Raw genomic sequence first — 18363 nt, forward strand, 5'->3', positions numbered from 1 at the left:
GGAGTTGGATCCAGATCTAAGGGGTGGAGATGGGTAGGATTAGGGGTGGGGTTAGGGATCAGGGGGTGGAGAGGGGTAAGATTAGGGGTGGGGTTAGGGATCAGGGACGGAGATGGGTAGGTTTAGGGGTGGGGTTAGGGATCAGGTGGTGGAGATGGGTAAGATTAGGGGTGGGGCTAGGGATCAGGGGCGGAGATGGGTAGGTTTAGGGGTGGGGTTAGGGATCAGGGGGTGGAGACGGGTAGGTTTAGGGGTGGGGTTAGGGATCAGGGGCGGAGATGGGTAGGTTTAGGGGTGGGGTTAGGGATCAGGGGGTGGAGACGGGTAGGATTAGGGGTGGGGTTAGGGATCAGGGGGTGGAGTGGGGTAGGATTAGGGGTGGGTTTAGGAATCAGGGGGCGGAGATGGGAAGGATTAGCGGTGGGGTTAGGGATCAGGGGGTGGAGTGGGGTAGGATTAGGGGTGGGTTTAGGAATCAGGGGGTGGAGTGGGGTAGGATTAGGGGTGGGTTTAGGAATCAGGGGGCAGAGATGGGAAGGATTAGCGGTGGGGTTAGGGATCAGGGGGTGGAGATGGGTAGGTTTAGGGGTGGGGTTAGGGATCAGGGGCGGAGATGGGTAGGTTTAGGGGTGGGGTTAGGGATCAGGGGGTGGAGACGGGTAGGATTAGGGGTGGGGTTAGGGATCAGGGGGTGGAGTGGGGTAGGATTAGGGGTGGGTTTAGGAATCAGGGGGCGGAGATGGGTAGGATTAGGGGTGGGGTTAGGGATCAGGGGGATAGGGGTGGGATTAGGGATCAGGGATGATCTAGATCCAACTCCTCCCCCTGGATTTCGTGTTCTGCAGGGAGGAACATCTCCATTTCCGAGCTTTATTTTGCAATTTCACCCCGACAATACGACGAAATTCACTGAGCTAGTGACTAGTTTGTGGGTATGATAACTCATTACAAAAAAAAACGCTAATGTTTAGGAAAAAATTATAAAACTGGTTTAACAAAAAAGAAATCAAAATACTTTTATAGGCCTTGCAAACAGACAGATAGAATGACAGGCACACAGACATCTAGATAGACATTCTCAATGTAATTTCTATAGTTCTACAGCACAAAAGTCTTTGTTTCCCATCTGCAGAATTCTTCAGATTTCCAAGAGTTTCTCTGCGGAGAGAAATGACTGAGTGCATGGCACCATATACGTCCAATCTAAGAGGGTTTATATTATCGATGATGCACACTGCGTCTGAAGATCTTTCTCTCTGGTTGATGACAGTCGCCTCAGATGGAGACGGGACCCGTACCGCAGGTGTGTCTGGGCAGGGCTGGGTGGGTGTATGATGGATGGTGTTGATAGGGTGAGAGGGGTGTGAGACGGGCTGTGTTATCTGCTGAGCAGGCGGCAGGCCTGTCTGTGTGATGTGTGTGCTGTCGCTCCATACTTTATAGCTCTTTTCCTGTCTGTCCTCCATCTATGGAGTACCACTCATGCAGCTGAAATGGGATTTGACCCCCCTTCTCTCTCTCTCTCTCTTTTTTTTCTTGTCATCACATTCATTCTTCTTTCCTTTTGAATTTCATTCACTCGCATACTCTTCACACAGCATCAAGAAAATCAGCCAAATAAAGATTGTCAAGTCTGGGACAAACTTACTCTGTCTCTACAAATGTGGATATATTTTGCATGAGAAATAGAAGGATCCCTATTTTGACCAGGGTTTGAAGGCCTCGCTGGAGTGAAGATTTAATGATTAAATGGATAGCTCTGAATGCTGATTGGACAAGCCATGTTTGAAGCATTCAAACAACACATGCACATTCAACATTAATGCTACAAACTATTAAAATAGGCACACAGTTTGACTGATAACGTACTGAATACGATGGTGGAAGAATTGTTTATACGGACAATCTTAATGCATTCTAAATAATATTAATAATGCATTTTTATTCATTTTTATTAACTATACATTTCAAAAGTTTGGGGCCAGTAAGATTTTTTGGTAGCACTTTAAAATAAGTTCACTAGTTTACATTAGTTACTAATCAAGCACTCTAAACGATGCTGGGTTGTTTTAACCCAAATTTGGGTCAAATATGAACAAACCCAAATGTTGGGTTAAAAATATCATTTACTTCAACTTTCACTTTCAACTGTACATTTTTTAAAGACATTTTTAACCCAACATTTGGGTATGTCAATATTTGACCCATATTTGGGTTGAAACAACCCAGCATTTTTTAGAGTGAGAGCGATCAATTTGTTACTGTATTTGTTAATCTTTGTTAATAAAAATACATGTTCAAGTTAGTTCACACTACATTTTAGTAAAGTTAACACGATTTTAATAAAGGATTAGTAAATATTGAAATACACATTAACAAAGAATAATAAATGCTGTATACATGCAGTTTATCATAATGAGTGTAGTTAACTAAAGAACATTATTGTGAAGTGTTAAAGGTTTTTTATGTTTTTGTAAGAAGCCTCCTTTATTTGATCAAATAAAAAACAGCAATATTGTGAAATATTATTACAATTTAAAACAACTGTTTTCTATTTCAATACATTTTAAACTGTAATTTCTTCCTGTAATCAAAGCTGAATAATCAGCATCATTACTCCAGTCTTAAATGTCACGTGATCCTTCAGAAAAAAACTATTTTTTTCTTATTATTATCAATGTTGAAAACAGTTCTTTGCTTCATATTTTCCTCAAATAGTTTGGCCGTTTCTACTGTATGTCACGATAGATGGGACGTTTCAACCTTCCACTTCTGTTATTATAACAATTTATTTGGCGAGCTGAAAGATCTTTTCGAGGTGATCAATATCCTGTCTTTATGAAGAACGTCACGTGAGGATATAAGCATGAGTGTGTTGGGGCTGGCTTGTTTTATAACTAGAATGAGCTGAATGTATATGTTTATGATGAACGCATGTCGACAGTGACAGAGTTGCAGTTACGGCTTCTCTCGCTTTATCCTTCCCTCCCATTCGCTCCTCATTCTGACAGAGACACACGACATGGAGTCGCACGGCTTTAATGGCCACGTTCAGTCGCTGTGAAGGTGACACATCGCCTGTGTGTCCGTATGTGGTGTGTTTGTGTGTTATTGAGAGCTGTGTGTTATCTATTACTGTGCCCACCTTTGATAACTTCCCAGAATTCCTCCTGCTAGCCATCAACGGCATCGCTCCCTTGTGTGGTCCGTGAGTCATCGACATCAACATCTCTCTCCCTTCCAGTCGGCGTGTGCGATGTAGAATTAATGCCTTCACCGTGATCCTGTTTCACTGGTTATTCTGTCAAATGAAGGGCATTGAAACAACTGCATCTCCATCTTTACTGGCCTGCCCTCTCCTCTCTCTCTCTCTCTCTCTCTCTCTCTTCTCCTCACCTCTTTCCTCTGTCATCTCCGCCTATCAATCAAAAATGTATTAAGTCCAAAGTGGGGCCGATCAAAGGCAGAATTCCTCCGAGGAGGACAGATAAGGCCTATCTCATTAATAAGTGCTTTAGCATCAGAGAAGACCTCTGCCTCCCTCCCCACCCCTGCCTTTGATATCTAATTATCCTCACACACACACCCCTCCCATCTGCTCTCTATCAGACATTGAACATGCTACGCCGATGTACATACACACACAGACGGTGCGTGAACATATGAGGATGTCACTGTTTAAAAGGCACGCTTCAAGACAAACAATAAAAAAATATATATTTGCAGAAGAAAATGTAGGATCCAATCCATGAAAAACTCACCACCGCCAGGCTAACGTGTTGCGGGTGGTTGCCACGGACGGTGTTGCTAAAGTGTTGTGGGTGGTTGCCACGGACGGTGCTGCTACAGTGTTGTGGGTGGTTGCCATGGTGTTCCTAGAGTGTTGTGGGTGGTTGCCACGGTTGCTAAAGTGTTGTGGGTGGTTGCCACGGTGTTGCTGTGTTGTGGGTGGTTGTCACAGTGTTGCTGGGTGGTTGTCACAGTGTTGCTGTGTTGTGGGTGGTTGCCACGGTGTTGCTGTGTTGTGGGTGGTTGTCACAGTGTTGCTGTGTTGTGGGTGGTTGTCACAGTGTTGCTGTGTTGTGGGTGGTTGTCACAGTGTTGCTGTGTTGTGGGTGGTTGTCACAGTGTTGCTGTGTTGTGGGTGGTTGTCACAGTGTTGCTGTGTTGTGGGTGGTTGTCACAGTGTTGCTGTGTTGTGGGTGGTTGTCACAGTGTTGCTGTGTTGTGGGTGGTTGTCACAGTGTTGCTGTGTTGTGGGTGGTTGTCACAGTGTTGCTGTGTTGTGGGTGGTTGTCACAGTGTTGCTGTGTTGTGGGTGGTTGTCACAGTGTTGCTGTGTTGTGGGTGGTTGTCACAGTGTTGCTGTGTTGTGGGTGGTTGTCACGGTGTTGCTGTGTTGTGGGTGGTTGCCACGGTGTTGCTAGAGTGTTGTGGGTGGTTGCCACGGTGTTGCTGTGTTGTGGGTGGTTGTCACAGTGTTGCTGTGTTGTGGGTGGTTGTCACAGTGTTGCTGTGTTGTGGGTGGTTGTCACAGTGTTGCTGTGTTGTGGGTGGTTGTCACAGTGTTGCTAGAGTGTTGTGGGTGGTTGTCACAGTGTTGCTAGAGTGTTGTGGGTGGTTGCCACGGACAGTGTTGCTAAAGTGTTGTGGGTGGTTGCCACGGACAGTGCTGCTAAAGTGTTGTGGGTGGTTGCCACGGTGTTCCTAGAGTGTTGTGGGTGGTTGCCACGGTTGCTAAAGTGTTGTGGGTGGTTGCCACGGTGTTGCTGTGTTGTGGGTGATTTCTACGGTGTTGCTAGAGTGTTGTGGGTGGTTGCCACGGTGTTGCTAGAGTGTTGTGGGTGGTTGCCACTGTGTTGCTAAAGTGTTGTGGGTGGTTGCCACTGTGTTGCTAAAGTGTTGTGGGTGGTTGCCACGGTGTTGCTAAAGTGTTGTGGGTGGTTGCCACTGTGTTGCTAAAGTGTTGTGGGTGGTTGCCACGGTGTTGCTAAAGTGTAGTGGGTGGTTGCCACGGTGTTGCTAGAGTATTGTGGGTGGTTGCCACTGTGTTACTAAAGTGTAGTGGGTGGTTGCCACGGTGTTCCGGTGTTTTGTGTGGTTGCCACGGTGTTGCTAAAGTGTTGTCGGTGGTTGCCACGGTGTTGCTAAATCGTTGTTGGTGGTTGCCACGGTGTTGCTAAAGTGTTGTGGGTGGTTACCACGGTGGTTGCTAGGGTGTTGCTAGGTCTTAAGTAAAAAGATCCCACCAATAAGTCTCTGGTCAATAAGTCCCAATAATACGGCTCTGGGCATTCGTAAACCACACCTCAAATATGAGAAAATGAACATGTGGTTTCCAGACCACCTCTCATTCTTAATGATACATGTTCTGGCGTTAGCCAGGCTAAGTTTCAATCACAATTCTGAGAAAAAAGATAAAATTTCTCAATTTTATTTTTTATTCTTAGGCGGAGACAAGCTTCCATGTCTAAATACAAAGAATATAAATAAATTCAACAAGCGGCACAATTTAAGGTAGTCTTTACATCTGTCATTGTTGTGATGACTGAAACATACAGCTAATTATACCCCTAATAACTAAACTACATTAAAAATGTATTTAATAATAAAAGATTAAATAATAAAAACACCAGCAACATATCTTACTCAAAGAGTCGTATCTTACTGTATCTTACAGTATCTTCAGTATCAAGCAAATTAATTAGTGTTTCCACAAATATCACGTTTAAATCAAATAAAATAAAATAAAAATCACAAATCACTATCATCAAATGACAAAAGTTCTTTTTGATACTGTGTTTTTTTTTATGATGATGATGAAACAACGTTTCTGGTCTTTTCTCATTCGCTTGTAAGTACAGAGAGAAGCCTGACTTAGGACCTGACGTAAAGATATTTATGGATGTCTGCGTTTCTAAGTCTAAACCGCTGGTGTTATTGCAGCTCAAAGCTTCTTTCAGGCATATATTCATTGTAAAATATCTGAATGGGTAACATGCTGTGGAGTTGAGCAGGTATTGAATGAATCCATGCTGAACAAACAAAGGCAGCAGATCAGATGTTACAGGAATATTTCAGGATAAACACAATAAGCCCCACATCTGTGACAGTTCATCCACTGAAAAAAGTCACATTTAGACAACTTTACAGCTCAAATGACAAACAGTTTTACTGGTTAAAAAAAAAATTAAGCTTCACATTTCTACCTTTAAAGGACCACTGTGAAAAACACTTTACAAAAGCACACCATTTACGGAAATGAATATATTTAAGTGCATGCTAATTGTCCACTTAAGTAGCACATCTTAAGTGCACTTAAAATATAATAACTTTTGAATGTAATATCAAATAACACACTACAGGTAAAATAATACTCAAGTACTTTATAGTAAATGCTAGTCATGCTTTTAAGATTTGAAGGACACTATGCACACACACACATTCGATATAATTAAGAGGAATGCTCCCCATTCATGGATACAAGTAAAGCTCTATTGTTGAAAGTATATACCACAGAACGTATAGCCACAATACCAAACCTTTACACATACCGTATTAATATGTATAGTGTGTTAAAATGACTAAGTTATATCTAATGCAGACGGATACTATAAAGAAACTATTTACAAAAGTTCTGTTTACATCTAACCAAGTCCGTAAAACTTACTGCTAATAGGACAATTTAGAATATGTTACAGCTCAAAATAAACTTTTTTGCACATATAATATAGCAAAAAATCTGAGCTTCACATTTCTGTTTTAAACACTCCTTAATGCCCTACAGACTTTACTTGTACGTAAATTACTTTCAATGCATTTCCCATGCATTTGTTGCAGTTTCTTTTGTTATTTTACATTATTTTGGGTGGCAGCAAAAACACAGGCCCCAGACGCTGGGATATTCCTTTAGCGGAGGCGTGATTCAGCTCTGAGAAGATACAACACGACCCAGAGAAGCAAAAAGAGGTGTGGAGGAAAAGACTGAGAGAAATGGACAAAAGAAATAAAGAGGAATGAAATGGAGTGAGACGGAGAGAGGAGAAATCAGAGAAAGGGAAAATAGCAGGGAGAGAAAGTGTTCTTTTTTCCTCTCTCGCTCGCTCCTTAGCTTTCTGTAAAAGAAGCTGTGAGAGATAAGACTAAAAGGACAGTCAGTCTGTTCCGAACAATCCTTTCCCTGTCCCTCTCCCTCTTTCTCTCTCTCCCTCTTTCCCTGTCTCATCCCCCCACTCTGCTACTGTTCCTTCTGCTTAATGGCCCCCACTCAGATTTCCATTGATGCCTGTGCTGATAGACCCTCTCTCCTGATAGACCCTGTTCTCCTCAGGTCTGCGCTCTCCTTTCAGACCACGCTACTTTACTCCTGACCGTCCATCTACAGAAACACACCTTCCAAAACATGCTCCTAATGCAAATCATTCAGCTCATATACAATGTGCTCAAGTTCAGCCAATGCAGTTATTTAGTAACAGTAGTCTAGTCTTAACATGCATCCCTCCCTCCCTTTACAAAAATGCAAGTACATTGTACGACAAATAAAGTTATTGTCTTCAAAAACGAAGAATGAACTGCTGAAACAAGTCTTCAGAGACTCCAGTCTCACTTCCTGTTTCAAACTAATGTAACAATTGTGCATATTGCCAATCTATGCTCTTCATTGGCTGCCGTGAACAACATCTACTTTGACCTGCCCTCAAAAACTAGTTGTAAGAGTTTGGTTCGTGTTGTCGACATGTCAAGAAGACACTGTTTGGAGCACTGCAATCTTTACTTTGAGGATGAGGACTCACGCTGGAATTGATACGGGACCCAAACTCCATCATTCGTATCACTGTGCATCAAGTGCTGACCAATTAGAGCAGAGTAGAGCAATCACAACAGACTGGGTCATCTGACCAATCAGAGCAGAGTAGACCAATCACAACAGACTGGGTCATCTGGCCAATCAGAGAAGAGTAGACCAATCACAACAGACTGGGCCATCTGGCCAATCAGAGAAGAGTAGACCAATCACAACAGACTGGGTCATCTGGCCAATCAGAGCAGAGTAGACCAATCACAACAGACTGGGTCATCTGGCCAATCAGAGAAGAGTAGACCAATCATAACAGACTGGGTCATCTGACCAATCAGAGAAGAGTAGACCAATCACAACAGACTGGGCCATCTGACCAATCAGAGCAGAGTAGACCAATCACAACAGACTGGGCCATCTGACCAATCAGAGCAGAGTAGACCAATCACAACAGACTGGGCCATTTGACCAATCAGAGAAGAGTAGACCAATCACAACAGACTGGGCCATTTGACCAATCAGAGCAGAGTAGACCAATCACAACAGACTGGGCCATTTGACCAATCAGAGCAGAGTAGACCAATCACAACAGACTGGGCCATCTGACCAATCAGAGCAGAGTAAACCAATCACAACAGACTGGGCCATTTGACCAATCAGAGAAGAGTAGACCAATCACAACAGACTGGGCCATTTGACCAATCAGAGCAGAGTAGACCAATCACAACAGACTGGGCCATTTGACCAATCAGAGCAGAGTAGACCAATCACAACAGACTGGGTCATCTGACCAATCAGAGCAGAGTAGACCAATCACAACAGACTGGGCCATCTGACCAATCAGAGCAGAGTTGACCAATCACAACAGACTGGGCCATCTGACCAATCAGAGCAGAGTAGACCAATCACAACAGACTGGGTCATCTGACCAATCAGAGCAGAGTAGACCAATCACAACAGACTGGGCCATTTGACCAATCAGAGAAGAGTAGACCAATCACAACAGACTGGGCCATTTGACCAATCAGAGAAGAGTAGACCAATCACAACAGACTGGGCCATTTGACCAATCAGAGCAGAGTAGACCGATCACAACAGACTGGGTCATCTGACCAATCAGAGCAGAGTAGACCAATCACAACAGACTGGGCCATCTGACCAATCAGAGCAGAGTAGACCAATCACAACAGACTGGGCCATCTGACCAATCAGAGAAGAGTAGACCAATCACAACAGACTGCGTCATCTGACCAATCTGAGCAGAGTAGACCAATCACAACAGACTGGGCCATTTGACCAATCAGAGCAGAGTAGACCAATCACAACAGACTGGGCCATTTGACCAATCAGAGCAGAGTAGACCAATCACAACAGACTGGGTCATCTGACCAATCAGAGCAGAGTAGACCAATCACAACAGACTGGGCCATTTGACCAATCAGAGAAGAGTAGACCGATCACAACAGACTGGGTCATCTGACCAATCAGAGCAGAGTAGACCAATCACAACAGACTGGGCCATCTGACCAATCAGAGCAGAGTAGACCAATCACAACAGACTGGGCCATCTGACCAATCAGAGAAGAGTAGACCAATCACAACAGACTGGGTCATCTGACCAATCAGAGCAGAGTAGACCAATCACAACAGACTGGGCCATTTGACCAATCAGAGCAGAGTAGACCAATCACAACAGACTGGGCCATTTGACCAATCAGAGCAGAGTAGACCAATCACAACAGACTGGGCCATTTGACCAATCAGAGCAGAGTAGACCAATCACAACAGACTGGGTCATCTGACCAATCAGAGCAGAGTAGACCAATCACAACAGACTGGGCCATTTGACCAATCAGAGAAGAGTAGACCGATCACAACAGACTGGGTCATCTGACCAATCAGAGCAGAGTAGACCAATCACAACAGACTGGGCCATCTGACCAATCAGAGCAGAGTAGACCAATCACAACAGACTGGGCCATCTGACCAATCAGAGAAGAGTAGACCAATCACAACAGACTGGGTCATCTGACCAATCAGAGCAGAGTAGACCAATCACAACAGACTGGGCCATTTGACCAATCAGAGCAGAGTAGACCAATCACAACAGACTGGGCCATTTGACCAATCAGAGCAGAGTAGACCAATCACAACAGACTGGGCCATTTGACCAATCAGAGAAGAGTAGACCGATCACAACAGACTGGGTCATCTGACCAATCAGAGCAGAGTAGACCAATCACAACAGACTGGGCCATCTGACCAATCAGAGCAGAGTAGACCAATCACAACAGACTGGGCCATCTGACCAATCAGAGAAGAGTAGACCAATCACAACAGACTGGGCCATCTGACCAATCAGAGAAGAGTAGACCAATCACAACAGACTGGGTCATCTGACCAATCAGAGCAGAGTAGACCAATCACAACAGACTGGGCCATCTGACCAATCAGAGAAGAGTAGACCAATCACAACAGACTGGGTCATCTGACCAATCAGAGAAGAGTAGACCAATCACAACAGACTGGGCCATTTGACCAATCAGAGAAGAGTAGACCAATCACAACAGACTGGGCCATTTGACCAATCAGAGCAGAGTAGACAAATCACAACAGACTGGGCCATCTGACCAATCAGAGAAGAGTAGACCAATCACAACAGACTGGGTCATCTGACCAATCAGAGCAGAGTAGACCAATCACAACAGACTGGGCCATCTGACCAATCAGAGAAGAGTTGACCAATCACAACAGACTGGGCCATCTGACCAATCAGAACAGAGTAGACCAATCACAACAGACTGGGCCATCTGACCAATCAGAGCAGAGTAGACCAATCACAACAGACTGGGCCATCTGACCAATCAGAGCAGAGTAGACCAATCACAACCGAATCAGAACAGATACAATTGTTAAAATATAGTACGTAAAAATGACTAAGTTAATTTTGTTCTTGTTAAACTACGGTTGTCATGGTAAATGCTTTTGTAAGTGCTTGCTCTGGGGGGGTGGTCACAAGTTTGCCAAAACCTTTGTGAAATTGACTTATTTTAGTGTGCAACTATTTCTAAGCCTGGTACATGTAATATGTAAATTGGATAACTCGTGCAGTGATTTACCCTATTAACAACCTGTACCGTGGTAAATCAGTCTGACTCATAAACACACCACACACACCTTCACACATTCAACAGAATCAACCAACCTGGAGGAGGGTGAAATGTTCTCCTTCAGTCGAAATATTACTAATCGCTCAAGGCTCTTCTTAAAGCAAACAGACAGAGGATTTACCAGAACAAAACAGAGCAAAACACACCCCATGCGGCACACAAAGACTCAAAGCAACTTTAAATAAGGCCTTCATCTCCGCTCCCCTTGTTATGAAGACGCGCATGTTGAAAGGGTCCGAAAACAGTCATTAAAAGCACGAAAAATTGCGCGTCAAAAACTCAGGTCACAATGTTTACAAAGAGAGGAACATTTAATCCAATCACAGAGTCTTCTCTCCGCTTCCTTCTGCTCTTTTCATGAGCTTAGGACACAAATTAAAAACGAAAACAGCAAAACTAATTAATTTACTGATCATGAGGGGGGGAAAAAAGTCTACTTTGTATTTTAAAGAACAGAACTGCATGCACAAAGATATAAGGGGAAAACAGACGAGGGAGAATTATTCGTCTTGCTATGTATATGTTCAATTAGCATATTTAAAGGAGAAAAAATCTCCACTCAAAACAACATTAAATGTTTAAAGGGGCAGAGAAATCTCCTGTCAGTGAATAAAGACTAGGCAAAACATACAATCCAAGTGTCGCGCTAGTGAAACTGCAAAATATACATCCATATTCAACAGAAACAGATGTGGTACTGTAAAAAATTGAGAGTAGGATTTACTTGAAAAAACCTTGCTTAACGATCTCACTCAGAAAATGCTAGTAAATGTACAAAGATTTGCCAAGTAAAAACCTAAACATATTTATCAGTAGCTTTAATTAGAAATCTTTAAGTTAAATTTACTTGGAATGTGGAATTAAGTAAACTTTACAAAAAATAAGTAATTTTAACTCGGCTTTAATACCGATTTCCTTTGCCTTTGTATTACATTTCACGAAAACAATTATCTTGAATTTTATTAGTCATTTATAGTATGTTCTTTACTTAGATCATCAAAGTAATTTATATATACATCATGTCAGACTTTAAGCCTTATGTGAATGCAAACACCTCAATACTTGGTAGACAATACACAATGGTGGTAACATTTGATGGATCGTTTTTGTGTTTGAATGTGTCGTTTTAAGCAAGAAAATTGTCACAAAATGGCAATTTACTAATACTGAAAACAAAAATCAATGATAAAACAGTGTAAATACAGCTGGAAACCAGTGAAAAATGAACCTCATTAATTATTCAAGGTCCAGTGCATGATGGGAACCCCAGTATCAGAAAAGTTGAGTAATTTTTACTTAATTTTATTGAGTTGATATTACACTTTCATTTATACTCGCTTGAAATAAGTACTGATATGGAATTTACTTAGTTTTTTAAATTCTTGCCTGAACTAACTTTTTCAAGTAAATTACATTGGGTTTTTTCACTAGTATTTACTTAACCAAAAAATCATTTTTTACAGAAATTTCCGGAAAAATTCTACATTTCCCATGGAGAAAAAAACCCTCACGTTGATATGAAATACAGAGTTTCGCATACACAAACCTTAACCTCGGTCTTCCTCCGCATCTCTGTTTCTCTCTGACTGCGTGACCTGTAGTTGCTCTGCCGCCCGAGGGCTTGAATAACTGTCTGGTGCCAGGCTTCTGCACCCAGGGGCTTGTGGGAGATGTGAAAAGGCATGTGTTGAGTGTGTGTGAGCATGTCCGTGTGTCTTGTCCCCTTTACCTGACCTCGATCATGGGATCCCAAACCAGCCGCGGCCAACGCAAAGATCGCTAGACAGACAAAGTCAGCACAATGACCTATATGGAGCAGCCTTCCCAGAATTCTCTCATCCTCCCTGGACCCACAATGCTATTATTGACGACTGCTACCGACAAACAGTGATGCTCTTCAAAACATGTTTTCATAATCATGTAAGTGTCACTTTTCATAGAAGTCTCCAGCAATAATCTCCCTCCTCCATGTGGACACAAGGGCTGCCGCTGAGCGCGTCGCCCCAGGGCAGGGCTCTCTCTCTGGGCATGAGGGGGCCGGCTCCCTGGGTGGTTTGGCCTGGATGAAGGCTCTTGTGCTCAATGACGGGTCTGGTTGTGATTTTGTGTCTGAATGTTCACTTTGGTTGTCTGCTTTTTCCCAGGGATCCAGGGTGATGTGGAGGTCAGGGAGGCTCCAGTCAGTGTGTTTTGGGGACTGTGTGTGTGTGGCACACAGCGAGGGCCACGCTCCCCTACCCTTCCTTAACAAGTGAAAGCAAACGGCATGTTTTGATAGTATGTTTTGATTTTGGTTTCACAAAGGCTGCATTAATTTGATTTAAAAAAATACACTAGAAAACGTAATATTGTGAAATATTATTACAATTTAAAATAGCGGTTTTCCATTTGAAGACATGGTAGCCCTCAATCGTGTCATGGGGACTTTTACTTAATAAAAAAAGGTTCCCTTCATCTCAGTAGAATAAGATTTTGTGACTTTTCATACATTAAAAAAACTGGGCTTGGTACACTCTAAAAAATGCTGGGTTGTTTTAACCCAATTTTGGGTCAAATATGGACAACCCCGAAATGTTGGGTTAAAAATGTAATGTAAAAATTTAACCCAACGGCTGGGTTAGTCCATATTTGACCCAAAGTTGGGTTAAAACAACCAGCATTTTTTAGAGTGTATGTAAAAAAATTTTTTAAACTTCTGGTCTTCGGGGTCAATATGAACCCACATTGAAATGAATGGGAAATGTGAAAAAAACAAAATATAATTTCTTCATTTGTCAAAAAATAAATAAATAAATAAAAAATCCGGCATAAATCTGAAAATTTTTACACAGACATGCACTCTAAAAAATGCTGGGTTGTTTTAACCCAATTTTGGGTCAAATATGGACAAACCCGAAATGTTGGGTTAAAAATGTAATGTAAAAATTTAACCCAATGGCTGGGTTAGTCCATATTTGACCCAAAGTTGGGTTAAAACAACCCAGCATTTTTTAGAGTGTGAAGGCCTGCTACTAGAGCATAAATGCAATGTATCATAAAAAATGATATTTCATATACTCTAAAAATTTCTGGGTTGTTTTAACCCAACTTTGGGTCAAATATGGACAAACCCAGCCATTGGGTTAGATTTTTTAATTGCATTTTTAACCCAACGTTTGGGTTTGTCCATATTTGACCTAAAGTTGGGTTAAAACAACCCAGCATTTTTAGAGTGTATGCAAGCTAATGGTGTAGTTGAGGAATTGTGTGGTATATGGATACAAAGTACTTTATATCTCCCAAAACACAGCATTAATGAATAGATGAGAAGTAAACAAAACAAAAATGATATATTATTTGTATGATTAAAAATGTATATTTTTTGTACAAGGCCGAGGATAGCCTTAAAAGCTTTATCAGAGGCCAGGCAGGCGCGACGGACGATGGAGAATCAGGAACGTCTCATAATAGATCAGCGGCTCTAATCCGCGCGCTCGTAGGCTACAGTGTTTTCTCTCTCATCAAAACTGAATATGTTCAGTGGTTACAGCCTATATCAAGCAGGGACACGTTTGTGTGCATTTTATTATGTGATTTCACCGAAATGAATAGACGCACGTCCGAGTGAAGATTGCTCAACTGGCGCAACGCGTCGTCCATGACACTGATGGCAGATTTTAGCGCTAGATCTTTTATTTAATAGTAAACTAAATTAATAATCTAGTAGTTAAAGGATTAGTTCACTTTTGAAAAAACTTTTGCTGATAATTTACTCACCCCATGTCATCCAAGATGTCCATGTCTTTCTTTCTTCAGTCGAAAAGAAATTAAGGTTTTTGATGAAAACATTCCAGGATTTTTCTCCATATAATGGACTTCAATGGGAACCGGATGGTTCAAGGTCCGAAAGATAGTGTTAATAACAGTTTCAGATGCAGCTTCAAATGTCTTTAAACGACACCAGACGATGAATAAGGGTCTTATCATGCGAACCGATCGGTTATTTCAAAACTTATTCCAAAAATGTAACTTTTCTAAGGACAAATGCTAGCCTTGCTATATTCTCTGAGGCGCGTTTGCAACGTCACGTATTACGTAATTACGTTCAAAAGGTCACGGGCGACGTAGCCGGAAGTACAGAATCAAAATCGTCCGACATCGTTGTTTTTCCTTTTAATTTTTTTGTATACGGTGTTTGAGCTAGTTTGCACGTTCAACCTATGCGTTCAACTTGTAAACACTGACTCTGTACTTTCGGCTACGTCGCCCGTGACCTTTTGAACGTAATTACGTATTACGTGACGTTGCAAACGCGCCTCACAGAATAGAGCAAGGCTAGCATTTGTCCTTAGAAAAGTTACATTTTTGGAATAAGTTTTGAAATAACCGATCGTTTCGCATGATAAGACCCTTATTCATCGTCTGGTATCGTTTAAAGACATTTGAAGCTGCATCTGAAACTGTTATTAACTGTCTTTTGGACCTTGAACCATCCGGTTCCCATTGAAGTCCATTATATGGAGAAAAATCCTGGAATGTTTTCATCAAAAACCTTAATTTCTTTTCGACTGAGGAAAGAAAGACATGGACATCTTGGATGACACGGGGGTGAGTAAATTATCAGCAAAAGTTTTTTCAAAAGTGAACTAATCCTTTAACTGTAGATGTTTTATTTATTTGTATTACATCGGTGCCTCAATGTTTCAAAAAGTGAATGTGTGTGAAACTATAGTAAAAAAAACAGTTGGTGTTGATTGACGCCAATCGGACGTTTTTTTTTTCCGTCTATTTGAAAGTTAGGCAAATAACATTTTGCATTCTATACGGCCTGATTATGTGATTTTTTAAGTTACATATCCTGCCTCCAGTTTTCCTCAACTTGACTAATTAAGAGGCGATATTTGACCGGCATTTCATCAACGTGTCCGTAAAACGAAACGTCACTTTGACCAGCACCATTTTTTTCTAGCGGAAACTCCGCTGTGTTTCTAACCAAAGTTACGAAAAGTAACGTTAGAAATAAAGTTAGAAATTTTGCGAATAAAGCAGTTTCCCTCCCATGTGCCCAAGAGAACACTTCCTGCGAAATTAACAATATCTGTGATAAAAATGGAAGTTGCTGCAATCGACGAAACCACTGTCGCACTTTTTCTTTTTTCCTACATCATTACCTACTTGCGTCTCAAAGCACGCAGACGAAATGCAATAAACATTGTCACGTCAGACTGATCTCATGAAATTGCGTGTGTATGACACGGCAATTCGTATTTGCATTTTTGGCGTGCTATCAACATGCATAGTCGCTTTTCAGCGTGTTTATGAACGCCGTTACATTACTGTATATATAAATATATGACCTACCCCAACCCCGTCCCTAAACCTACCCGTCACTGGGGTTAATAGCATTTATGAGTCTTTCCTTACCATCCTAGGAAAAAAACATCACTCCCCAGATGTAGATCTACATTTTGCTTCGTTTCGCTTGGACATTTAACGGTGTGTACATACACGCGGAATCAATTAGACATTTAACGCGTAGATATACACGTGGATAGCTCAAAATGTGTATAGATAACACGGCACTTGACTTGAAAGTGGTGTGTATGTTTACAAAAAAATTATGATGTCATGTTGGTCACGCTATCTTACGCTCAGATGCTTGGTGTTTGGGAATTCAATCATGTGATGTGAGTCACTTCGGAGAGAGGGAATCATAGGAAACTTTGACTCGTGTTTCAGAATGATCAAGCCAACATTTGAGATGCTGTGATGTGATTGGTCCTCTGGTTAGTCCAGTTAGCTTCCTCTGTTCAGGCAAGTTTATTGTTGCGCATCGAGGGAATTTTATGAACAGATAAAAACAGATAACAAAAACAGCAAAACTCTGTTAACAGATAAAAAATGTATCCATCTCAATTGAGCGCGTACGATTTTTATGCGCATTTTTACAATTGATGCGTATCTTGACGTTTCCGTTCAACGTTTTATGCAAAAATGGAATGGAAACAGTGTCACATGATTCTTCAGGAATCATTATAAAATGCTGATTTGCCGCTCAAGAAACATTTCTTTAATATTATCAATGTTGGAAAACATTTTTTTGTGCTTTTTTTCAGGATTTTTTGATGAATGGAAAACATTTATTTGAAATACATTTTTTGGAGATGTTTTGGGGAAGCTGTGTTTAATATGAGTGTGTGTTTATGTTTATTTGAGTGTGTGTGTGTGGCAGAGGGACTTTTTCTCAAACGAGGACAGCGCTCCCCTACCCTTTCTTAACAAGCGAAAGCAAACACACATCCTCTGATCCCGTTGGCCAGACATGCGTTTTCAGATCTGCACAGCCTGTCCTCCTAAAACAGGAAGTGACACTTAAAACGGTACTATTGATATGACCCGGCAACGCACAGGTCACTGAAAAACGTCTCTCAAGGCCACTCGGCATAACGATTACACTAACTTTTTTAGCATTCCTTGCTCCCACACGTTCAGCCAATCTCTGACAGGAAAAGGTTGGGGGGCATTTCTAACAAGTTCAGGGAACGCCAGGGTATTGGGTCAGTGTTGATTTTGGATCCTCAAGGATTTGCCCCCTCCATAAATATCTTCCATAATCTAAATTTGCCATAGGCTTGGCGAATTCATCAAGCACAAATAATTAGGTCTTGTATTCAATTTGTTTCATGCAATCACTCCATGAGGTCAGGTGACCGGCAAGAGGAAGGGACAAAGGAGGGTGAACCGAAAGGTCATGTCCAGGTCATCATAACCCATCAAAAAGCGAAACAGATGGGAGAATAATGCATCGTTCAGAACCTTTACCTTATTTTCTCTCCTTCAGAGTGGAGATTATGTGGCTTTAGCTCAAGTGTATGTCCTGTTTTCTTTGTGGAAGCGAGCTCGTCATACTACCACAGCATGAGACAGGGCTATTTAGCGGACGCCACCCCTGTGGAAACAGCCTAACCTTTAAATGCTCAGGCAAATCCCAATGCAAAATCGATCGCTTAAGGGTCAAGGACAACAAAAGATGTCTAAGATCGTGAAACAAAAACTCGAGTGAAGAATGCATGTGCCAGAAACGTATTCTTTGTATTGACGTTGTTGTTTTTTTAAATAACTTAAAATACTATTTTGTACTATAAAATAAAATATTTAATATATGCAAATGTTAACACTTTCAAATCTTTCTCTGGGTGATGATATTTGACACATGACAACCTGAACTAACTAATGTTGTCACTGAATAAACAATGTCATATAAATAGCGGACCAATCAGCAGGGGTTCAATCTGTGACATCATTGCTTGTTTTATGTCATTTCCTGTGTTACACCACACTGACTGACACATTTCTCAAATATGAATATTTTACAAAATTAAGCTATGCACTACTTATAATACAATTGAGAAGTCT

The 18363-nt window shown here is 41.7% G+C and overlaps 1 long non-coding RNA gene across 2 annotated transcripts in view; it reads right to left on the reverse strand.

The window, feature by feature from the left end:
- LOC148969659 (uncharacterized) overlaps window positions 1–18363 on the reverse strand; it is a 194502-nt gene that overhangs the window by 149659 nt on the left and 26480 nt on the right. The window contains exon 1 of one of the 2 annotated variants that reach the window (XR_016148402.1): window positions 3146–3498. The exons of the other annotated variant lie outside the window; for it this stretch is intronic. This is a non-coding gene — a long non-coding RNA (uncharacterized LOC148969659). Of the gene's footprint in view, window positions 1–3145; window positions 3499–18363 lie in introns of those variants that run through there. 2 annotated transcript variants of the gene reach the window in all.

Source organism: Pimephales promelas, chromosome 21 (genome assembly GCF_988280905.1).
Source record: "Pimephales promelas chromosome 21, fPimPro1.hap1.1, whole genome shotgun sequence".
NCBI classification, from domain to species: domain Eukaryota; kingdom Metazoa; phylum Chordata; class Actinopteri; order Cypriniformes; family Leuciscidae; genus Pimephales; species Pimephales promelas.